Source organism: Podarcis raffonei, chromosome 1, assembly GCF_027172205.1.
Source record: "Podarcis raffonei isolate rPodRaf1 chromosome 1, rPodRaf1.pri, whole genome shotgun sequence".
In the NCBI taxonomy this organism is placed as follows: Eukaryota; Metazoa; Chordata; class Lepidosauria; order Squamata; family Lacertidae; genus Podarcis; species Podarcis raffonei.
The window spans coordinates 18824721-18835135 of NC_070602.1; the positions used below are offsets into that span (position 1 = coordinate 18824721).

The 10415-nt window shown below is 43.4% G+C and overlaps 1 non-coding gene across 1 annotated transcript; it reads left to right on the plus strand.

Annotated features, from left to right (window-relative positions):
- The first annotated feature begins 959 nt into the window (after positions 1-959).
- On the plus strand, positions 960-1030 carry TRNAT-UGU (transfer RNA threonine (anticodon UGU)). The gene has a single exon. It is a non-coding gene; the product is annotated as a tRNA-Thr (tRNA).
- Positions 1031-10415: the final 9385 nt, after the last annotated feature.

Genomic DNA, 10415 nt, shown 5'->3' on the forward strand with positions numbered 1-10415 from the left:
AGCTCGAAGTGTTGTAACCTTTCCTCATTGGAACAGAGAATTGCTTTTCATTGCCACATTGCTCCTTATCTGGAACTGCCAATGTATCTCAGCTCCCTAATTGCAATTCACAATGGGAGGAGAATTCAGCCGGTCCACTTTTCCCAATGGATTGACCCTGTTCATTGCTCCCAAAGTTGACTCTGTGGATGGCAATGCAACTCCCAGTTGGCTTATTGCGATGCAGTTGGGATACGCAAGAAGAGTTCCTACAAAAGTATGCATTTTACGTAGAAGATACATACAAAGCACATGTATTACGGCTGAATAAGCTGAGAAGCATTTTAAATTTAAAAATACATATTTTGTATAAAAAGTGCATACAACATGAGGACAATTTACATGTGGACTTTTCGCACAGTATTTCCAAAAGTCTGCATGAAACAGGACTTTATGGGCCTATCATAAAACAGGACTTAACGAGCACCAGCAAGCCTGATATGAGACAGGATTAGGCCACTGAGCCCAGTCCTAAGAACAATGTGAGCATAATTTTACTGACCTATCATGCAGAGATGTTGAAAGGTTTACTGGGACTGTGCCCATGAAGCTCGCTGAGCATTCAAAAGCACGAAGCAAGTGCTTGTGTTAAAGAAGTTAAAAATAATGTGATATGTACTTTCCATTTAGGGCAATCTAGTCATTTGCTGCAGTATGCCTATATTTTAAATGCATTGAGAAGACCTCATAGTTAAGATATTCTATTACTCAAACTTTTAATTAATAACACACCAGCTGTCAAAGTGAACATCAAGAGTCACACCATATTGTTTCCATTATATTTTGAAATTGTTACAGTGATTTGGCAATTCAAAATATACTCTTTTGAACAGAGAGATGTCAATGATGCTTGTCTTCAACCAGCTCTAGTCCATGCAGAAGAGTGTCGTTAGGGCTTCTGTGACATGAGGGCTTTGAGTGGACTGTAGCTCATTGGTAGAGTATTTGCCTTGTATGCAGAAGGACCCAGGTTCGATTCCTGGCATCTCCAGTTACAGCTGGGACTCACTCTCTTCCTAAAACCTTGGAGAGCCAGTGCCAGCGAATGTAGGCAATACTGACCTAGCTGGACCAAGGCTCCGACAAAGGTCCCTGTGCTTCTAGTGGTAATCTATGTGGGAGAAACTGGACATGGAGGAAGGGGTTAATTTCTTCCATTTACGAGATAAGCCAACAGGTGCAGGGTCAGCCAAGCCAGTTGCTACGGCAACAACCCAGTGCCATCTATAGCAGTGATTAAGGCACGTCAACTCAGTAGTCAGTCAGTGAGTCTATCTGTCTGTGTGTAGTGTAACAATCAAAGCCAATGGACAGCTTTGGCAGGGTAGACGTGATGAGCAACGCTAGCGCAAAAATGCCACTTCTGTCACTTCTCTGCGCACAGGCCTACATTGCCTCCCACCCAACATCCCTGATCCATCAAGTGATGCACATAGAGAAGCCTTCTTCTATGCATGGCTACATGGGTCTCCTTAATCGGACTGGGCTGGGGTGTCTACAGATATATTTCCCCCCTTTTCAGCTTCCCTATCCAGCTTCTCTAAGCTTTAAAACTCCATCACATTCTCATGGCCTAGATGCATTTTGGTATCTCAGTAGACTAGACAGAAATGGCGAAAGAATCTGTCCGCAGAACGCTTGTTTGGGAGTGATAGTGAAAAGAAGCCCACTTGCAAGCAGCTCTAGCCTATCCTCAGTGTGTGTGTGTTTTTTTTGGGGGGGGGACTCAGGGGTATGCATACCCCTAAACATTTTGTGAATCTAATGGGAGAAGATACTAAAAAAAAAATAATATCTGGTATCTGAAGAACTGTGCATGCACACGAAAGCTCATACCAATAACAAACTTAGTTGGTCTCTAAGGTGCTACTGGAAGGAATGTTTTATTTTGTTAAAATTTTTGTCTTCTGTAGCATGGCGAATTGTCAGTTTCGTTGCTACCACCAATGGCGGCCTCATTTCCTGACACGGTGTTTCCTGAGTCTCAGGCGGAATGACAGTACTTCTAAACATTTTTTTTAAGAAAAAAAGCACTGCTTATCCATCAGAAGCTAGTTCTCACACACCAATCTTTGTGCCATTCTGTTTTTCTAGAACTTAACACCTCCTCAAGCAATGCAATTCTCTGTTCAGTTCAGAAGCTGGGCAGCTTCATGCATTCCTTTTGTAACATGGATCCGTTTCTTGTATTGAATGGGGAAATACAAGGATGACCTAGATTTCCATGGTAATTTCTCGGGCCTGAACGAAATTATGGAATCAAACTGACAATGTATAACAGGGTGAGTTGATGTGGTGCCCTCCATATTGTGGTTGTTGGACTACAACTCCCATCTTCTCTAACTATGGGCCATGCTAGCAGGGGCTGATGGGAGTTGAAGTCAACATCTGGAGGGCACAGTGTTCATTATATGACACCTTTTTTGCCTTTAGTTACCACAAATATCCTTATAAGGTCAGTGCTGATAGATGATAGAGGACTCCTGTACACAGTTGACGTGAACAAAGCCTGCCAGCCATGCTTTGTGACTTGCCAAGTCCCTATTCTGGCCAAACAATGAGACTTACTAAATCTCTGGTGGGCTGCTCTACCACACTGGGCTTGGCAGATCACAAAGGCAAACAAGCCTGCAGCGGATACGAAGACCGTCTCCACTACATCACCAAGCTAAATACTGGGATAAAGTAAGTGAGATATATTTGCTGCAATGAAAAGGAAACATGGTGACAGCAACGCAATAGTGGTGCAAAATCAAAAATAAACCATCTCTTATTACAGACTTTTAAATGGGGACATAGATTAAGTTTTGTAAATTGCATGTATGATTAAAAATTAATAATGTAATCATTTCCTCTGTCTTATTAGGAGGCATTAACTGCAATAGCAATTTGCATGCAAACACACTAATAAGACTGGGAGGGGGAAAATCTAATAAAGCAATATTTTAGAACTCTACTCATCCAACGGGATGCATTCCTAGTATGGGGAAATTAGCTATAAGTCTGATACAGAATATGTTAATATTTTATGGTGTGTTTTAAATCACGCTCTAATGGTGCCATTTCTTGCAGAAGAGCTGCCCTCCGTTAGGCTGCCATTTGTGACTTCCAGATCTTTTACAGAGAGCCTCTTTGCTTGATGCTTCCCATAATTTCTCACCAATCCAGTAAGCATCAGGCTCATATAAACACTGCAATTTAAAGACAGGAGCAGAGGCCAAAAGCAGTGAAGGTGCCTTAATAAGTGGGAAACCCAATAGTCCTGGACTGAGAGAAGTCTGCCCAGTTCCTGTATATTCCAGCCGACATCGTGGCTTTGATTTTCATTCCCCTCCATACTATTCAGCTCCAACAGCTGTCAAAAGATACTCGATCTGCCAGTTTGGGGAATCAAAGTTGCCCATTGTGCTGAGCACATCACTTCTTTGCAGGCCAAAGTGGACAGAAATGTTGATGCCGCACCCGTGTGCAAAGGATGGTTTTCGATTTCTAAAAAAAACCCAATAACCCTCAAACTGCCATACGTCTTCCCTTCATCGACCATATTTAGGCATTCAGCCTAACCACAGAAGGGCCATACATGTTTAGAGGACAGTGTGCATCAGCTATAAAAGTAAAGAGACCCCTGACCATTAGGTCCAGTCGTGACCGACTCTGGGGTTGCGGCACTCATCTCGCTTTATTGGCCGAGGGAGCCGGCATACAGCTTCCGGGTCATGTGGCCAGCATGACTAAGCCGCTTCTGGTGAACCAGAGCAACACACAGAAATGCCGTTTACCTTCCCGCCGGAGTGGTACCTATTTATCTACTTGCACTTTGACGTGCTTTCAAACTGCTAGGTGGGCAGGAGCAGGGACCGAGCAACGGGAGCTCACCCCGTTCCAGGGATTCGAACCGCCGACCTTCTGATTGGCAAGTCCTAGGCTCTATTTGCATTAGCAGCAAGAAAGATAAGGGCAACCTTTCTGGCTAGTGCAAATGCCAAACCCTAGGGATGCCGAATAGAAGGAAAGTTCCTAAATTTTGTGCATTGTAGATTTGTCCTGGTTTGGTGCATACAATGTCCGTTGTTTTGCAGCTGTGTGATTTGTGCTCATACTGTATTGCGAAGGCCATTGGCTATAAACAAAAAAAAAATTGAATTGAACAGAGAGCAGTGCAACCCCAATGTCCCCTGCAAGACCCCTAATTCCACAGGCTCCCAAATAAGTATCACAATGGTGTGAAGGTTGGCTTCCAATTATGTTTAGTTGGATGCAATTGATGCCTCGTCTAGTTTGAGACCCCTGATAGAACCCTGGGCTCCTGATCACACATTAGTTTGTCTTCCACTGAATGAAGCTAGAAGCCCCTTCAGACATTTGCTCTAAGCAGGCAGGGGAAGAATTGGTACATGAATACCTAACTCACTATACATACGCCCAGAATTTCCCAGCTATAGCCAGAGTACCGCAGTCGGAAGCAATGTCTAGGCGGAAATTGCTTAAATGTCCGGGAAAATCTGGGCATATGGCAAACCAATGTCGGAAGTCTAAAACTCAGTCTACAGCTCAACAACTTTGCCAAAAAAAGTTCAATAATTTTTGTGTCCAGATTTTCACTTTTTGAAACATGGCAACCCTACTATGCAAGTTTTGTTCTTGCATAATCAGGTCAAATGCCTGAATAGGGTTTGTGTCTGAACATATGTGTAGGAATGTCCTGTACAACTTGCTCAGAAAGATTGCTGGGCGAGACCTAAGCAAAACCCGAAAGTTCCCTAGATCTGCAAAAGTGCACTCAGAGCTCCACAGAAGTGAAGACTGCCCCATGTTGTTTACTCTGAGAATCAACTGTGTCCACTCATTCCTATTGTGCACATTGAACCTATTGTGGCAGTGAATGCGCAAATCCTGCCTGGAGCTCTGCCTGTACAGAGCAACCATTTGTGTGTTTGGTTCTGTAAGCAATCCTCCTGACTCTAGGTAGATGCTCACATGTGATAGTATATGATGGGAAGAAAAATAAGCAAAAAGCAAACCTTCCCTTCCATTGAGGCTCTTGGGATCCTGGTCCGTATTAGTGGTCACTCAATTTGTTCATTTGTCCATGTGCTTGCCTAGTGAGGAATAGTTAGGATCATAGAATCATAGAATTCTATAGTTGGAATCTCAGCTAAAAGCATCCATGACAGATGGCCATTCAACCTTTGCTTAAAAACCTCCAAGGAAGGAGAGTCTACAACCCCCACAAGGGAGACTGTTCCACTGTCACGCAGCTCTTGCTGTCAGAAAGTTTTTCTGAATGTTTAATCAGAATCTCCTTTCTTGTAACTTGAAGCCATTGGTTCGAGTCCTACCTTCCAGAGCAGGAGAAAACAAGCTTGCGTTGTTGCATTCTATCAATGCTTAATTACTTCCATCTTCAGGTCTTTTCTGTGTGCAACACAACTGACAGTTCTTAACACATTTCTTTATTTTCCTGGTTTGTTGATGTTGTTTTTGTTACGAAAAAGGAGCAATGCAGCAGCGAGCTCCAGATGGCTGGAAAGCCAAACAGGATGTTGATGCTTTGGACTGTACCGTGGGAACAAAGGAACAGTCTATTCACTGTACTGAGCACCGGATGTTAGCTCAGAGTGTCATCTGACCTGTACTGGAAGTACAGGGGAGGAGTTTTTCTCTCTCTGCTGTTGGTGTTAAGAGAGTGCAGACACGTTTCTCTGTACTGCTGGAAAGACAGAAATAAAGGCATGTAAATACATTTCTGTCTGTCTCTTTCCCCTCCCTGGGGATGGCAGGGGAGGAGTGGTGTGTTCTTCTCACGTTAGAGGAGGATCGCCGATTGAGATCTCGCCTGCTCTTGCCGGGAGTCGCAGACGGGGAGGTCAACAAGGAACTCAAGCCGGGTGCCTGGAGAGTGGCCAATTCCTCTGACTAGGCTTGATTCCTACAGTTTTTTATTGCTTTTCTATTTCACCTTTTTTCCATGGAGCTCAAAATGGTGTAAGTGCTTCTCTCCACAACAATCTTGTGATGTAAGTTAGGCTGAGAGGCAGTGACTGGCCCCAAATCACCCAGTGAGCTTTCATGGCTTAACGGAGATCTGAGCCCTACACTTTAACCACTACACAACACCAGCTTTTAGATTTAGGAGGGGAGAGAGAGAGAGAGAGAGAGAGAGACTTCTCTTATTTTTATGGGATTTTCTTCCATTTGTGTGAATGCTTATGATTTATTGGGGATATTAATGACCTAATCCTCCATCCAGGTTCATATATTGTTGATCTTGTTTTCACACAGGCAACAAAATTTGGTCAGAATTCACTAGCAATTGCCACAGAGACAACAGAAACAACGGGAGTAACTTGCCCTAAAATGTGTTTAAAATTGAGGTAGAAATTATGAACTGGAACAATATATGCTATGTTCTTTATAAGGTCTTATATTTGTTGTCTGATCACCATTAACTCCAATCCCAGCAAAAAATGTTTTTCTTTGGGTGCGCACGACTTGACTTACCACGAAGGATTGTCTAGCCATTACAAAATAGTGAGTGGTTTTTTTTCTTGCACATGCCACAACCATGTTTTTTATTAAAAAATCTCCCACCCCCTTCCTTCTGCTTCTGAAGAGAGAGAAAGTGTGTTGTGACCTCTCAGCTGCACCCACATTCTTCGCTCAGGGCTAGGAACCTGAGTCCCTTGCCAACTCAGACTCTAAGCTTACAATGCAAGGTACGGCTGTGGCTGCTCCGTCACTGTAGATCAAACTAGCAAGGCTCCTGCATGGAAACAAACATATCATAAATCTCCCCAGTGCCCATCTTTTCTTTTCTTTTTTTTACATCCTCCGAGGTTAAGTAATACTATTTTCTTTACCAGGGACAGTACACGTCTGTGCAACGTTTGGGTTATACATGAGGGATGGCCTAATTTGTCCGTTTCAGCTTCTCTCCGTTTCTCATTTCTCCAATTTTAAGTTCAGCTTTTCACGATCCAGCATCAGTTAGCGATTTTTGAAAATTCATGAAAATTCACTGGCCCTTTACTGGAAATTTCTCCAAATTTGCAGCTTTTACATAGTTTTGCCTAATGTATACCCTCAGAGTATGCTATTTTGACTAATATCTACACACTTTACCATAGTATATATACATTTTTATACATGCTAACTAGGCTGGGATCTGCTCTGCAAAATTCAGAAGAGTGCGAATTTTGAGGGATGGCTGTGCTTCAGTTCTCATATTGCTGTGGAGAGTGTGAATTAGGTAAGCTCACCTTGCAATGCAAACCAAAATGAATTTATCCTTATCTAAACCACAGAGCCTAGGACTTGCTGATCAGAAGGTTGGCGGTTCGAATCCCCGCGACGGGGTGAGCTCCCGTTGCTCGGTCCCTGCTCCTGCCAACCTAGCAGTTCGAAAGCACGTCAAAGTGTTGTTGTTGTTGTTTAGTTGTTTAGTCGTGTCCGACTCTTCGTGACCCCATGGACCAGAGCACGCCAGGCACTTCTGTCCTCCACTGCCTCCCGCAGTTTGATCAAACTCATGCTGGTAGCTTCAAGAACACCATCCAACCATCTCATCTTCTGTCGTCCCCTTCTCCTTGTGCCCTCCATCTTTCCCAACATCAGGGTCTTTTCCAGGGAGTCTTCTCTTCTCATGAGGTGGCCAAAGTATTGGAGCCTCAGCTTCACGATCTGTCCTTCCAGTGAGCACTCAGGGCTGATTTCCTTAAGAATGGATAGGTTTGATCTTCTTGCAGTCCATGGGACTCTCAAGAGTCTCCTCCAGCACCATAATTCAAAAGCATCAATTCTTCGGCAATCAGCCTTCTTTATGGTCCAGCTCTCACTTCCATACATCACTACTGGGAAAACCATAGCTTTAACTATACGGACCTTTGTTGGCAAGGTGATGTCTCTGCTTTTTAAGATGCTGTCTAGGTTTGTCATTGCTTTCCTCCCAAGAAGCAGGCGTCTTTTAATTTCGTGGCTGCTGTCACCACATGCAGTGATCATGGAGCCCAAGAAAGTAAAATCTCTCACTGCCTCCATTTCTTCCCCTTCTATTTGCCAGGAGGTGATGGGCCCAGTGGCCATGATCTTCGTTTTTTTGATGTTGAGCTTCAGACCATATTTTGCGCTCTCCTCTTTCACCCTCAATAAAAGGTTCTTTAATTCCTCCTCACTTTCTGCCATCAAGGTTGTGTCATCTGCATATCTGAGGTTGTTGATATTTCTTCCGGCAATCTTAATTCCGGCTTCGGATTCATCCAGCCCAGCCTTTCGCATGATGAATTCTGCATATGAGTTAAATAAGCAGGGAGACATTATACAGCCTTGTCGTACTCCTTTCCCAATTTTGAACCAATCAGTTGTTCCATATCCAGTTCTAACTGTAGCTTCTTGTCCCACATAGAGATTTCTCAGGAGACAGATGAGGTGATCAGGCACTCCCATTTCTTTAAGAACTTGCCATAGTTTGCTGTGGTCGACACAGTCAAAGGCTTTTGCATAGTCAATGAAGCAGAAGTAGATGTCTTTCTGGAACTCTCTAGCCTTCTCCATAATCCAGCGAATGTTTGCAATTTGGTCTCTGGTTCCTCTGCCTCTTCTAAATCCAGCTTGCACTTCTGGGAGTTCTCGGTCCACATACTGCTTGAGCCTTCCTTGTAGAATTTTAAGCATAACCTTGCTAGCGTATGAAATGAGTGCAATTGTGCGGTAGTTGGAGCATTCTTTGGCACTGCCCTTCTTTGGGATTGGGATGTAGACTGATCTTCTCCAATCCTCTGGCCACTGCTGAGTTTTCCAACCTTGCTGGCATATTGAGTGTAGCACCTTAACAGCATCATCTTTTAAAATTTTAAATAGTTCAGCTGGAATACCATCACTTCCACTGGCCTTGTTATTTGCAGTGCTTTCTAAGGCCCATTTGACTTCACTCTCCAGGATGTCTGGCTCAAGGTCAGCAATCACACTACCTGGGGTGTATGCGACATCCATATCTTTCTGGTATAATTCCTCTGTGTATTCTTGCCACCTCTTCTTGATGTCTTCTGCTTCTGTTAGGTCCTTACCACTTTTGTCCTTTATTATGGTAATCTTTGTACGAAATGTTCCTTTCATATTTCCGATTTTCTTGAACAGATCTCTGGTTCTTCCCATTCTGTTGTTTTCCTCTATTTCTTTGCATTGCTCGTTTAAGAAGGCCTTCTTGTCTCTCCTTGCTATTCTTTGGAAATCTGCATTCAATTTCCTGTATCTTTCAGTATCTCCCTCGCATTTTGCTTGCCTTCTCTCCCCCGCTATTTGTAAGGCCTTGTTGGACAGCCACTTTGCTTTCTTGCATTTCTTTTTCATTGGGATGGTTTTAGTTGCTGCCTCCTGTATAATATTGCAAGCCTCCACCCATAGTTCTTCAGGCACTCTGTCCACCAAATCTAAATCCTTAAACCTGTTCCTCACTTCCACTGCGTATTCATAAGGGATTTGGTTTAGATTGTATCTTACCGGCCCAGTGGTTTTTCCTACTTTCTTCAGTTTAAGCTTGAATTTTGCTATAAGAAGCTGATGATCTGAGCCACAGTCAGCTCCAGGTCTTGTTTTTGCTGACTGTATAGAGCTTCTCCATCTTTGGCTGCAGAGAATATAATCAATCTGATTTCGATGTTGCCCATCTGGTGATGTCCATGTGTAGAGTCGTCTCTTGTGTTGTTGGAAAAGCGTGTTTGTGATGACCAGCTTGTTCTCTTGACAGAACTCTATTAGCCTTTGCCCTGCTTCGTTTTGATCTCCAAGGCCAAACTTGCCAGTTGTTCCTTTTATCTCTTGATTCCCTACTTTAGCATTCCAATCCCCTATAATGAGAAGAACATCCTTCTTTGGTGTCACTTCTATAAGGTCTTGTAAGTCTTCATAGAATTGGTCAATTTCAGTTTCTTCAGCACGAGTAGTTGGTGCATAAACTTGGATTACTGTGATGTTAAAAGGTCTGCCTTGGATTCGTATTGAGATCATTCTATCATTTTTGAGATTGCATCCCAGTACAGCTTTCGCCACTCTTTTGTTGACTATGAGGGCCACTCCATTTCTTTTACAGGTTTCTTGCCCACAGTAGTAGATATGATAGTCATCCGAACTGAATTCGCCCATTCCCGTCCATTTCAGTTCACTCATTCCCAGGATGTCAATATTTATTCTTGCCATCTCATTTTTGACCACATCCAACTTACCCAAATTCATGGTTCTTACATTCCAGGTTCCTATGCAATATTTTTCTTTACAGCATTGGACTTTCCTTTCGCTTCCATGCATATCCGCAACTGAGCGTCCTTTCGGCTTTGGCCCAGCCGCTTCATCAGCTCTGGATCTACTTGTACTTGTCCTCCGCT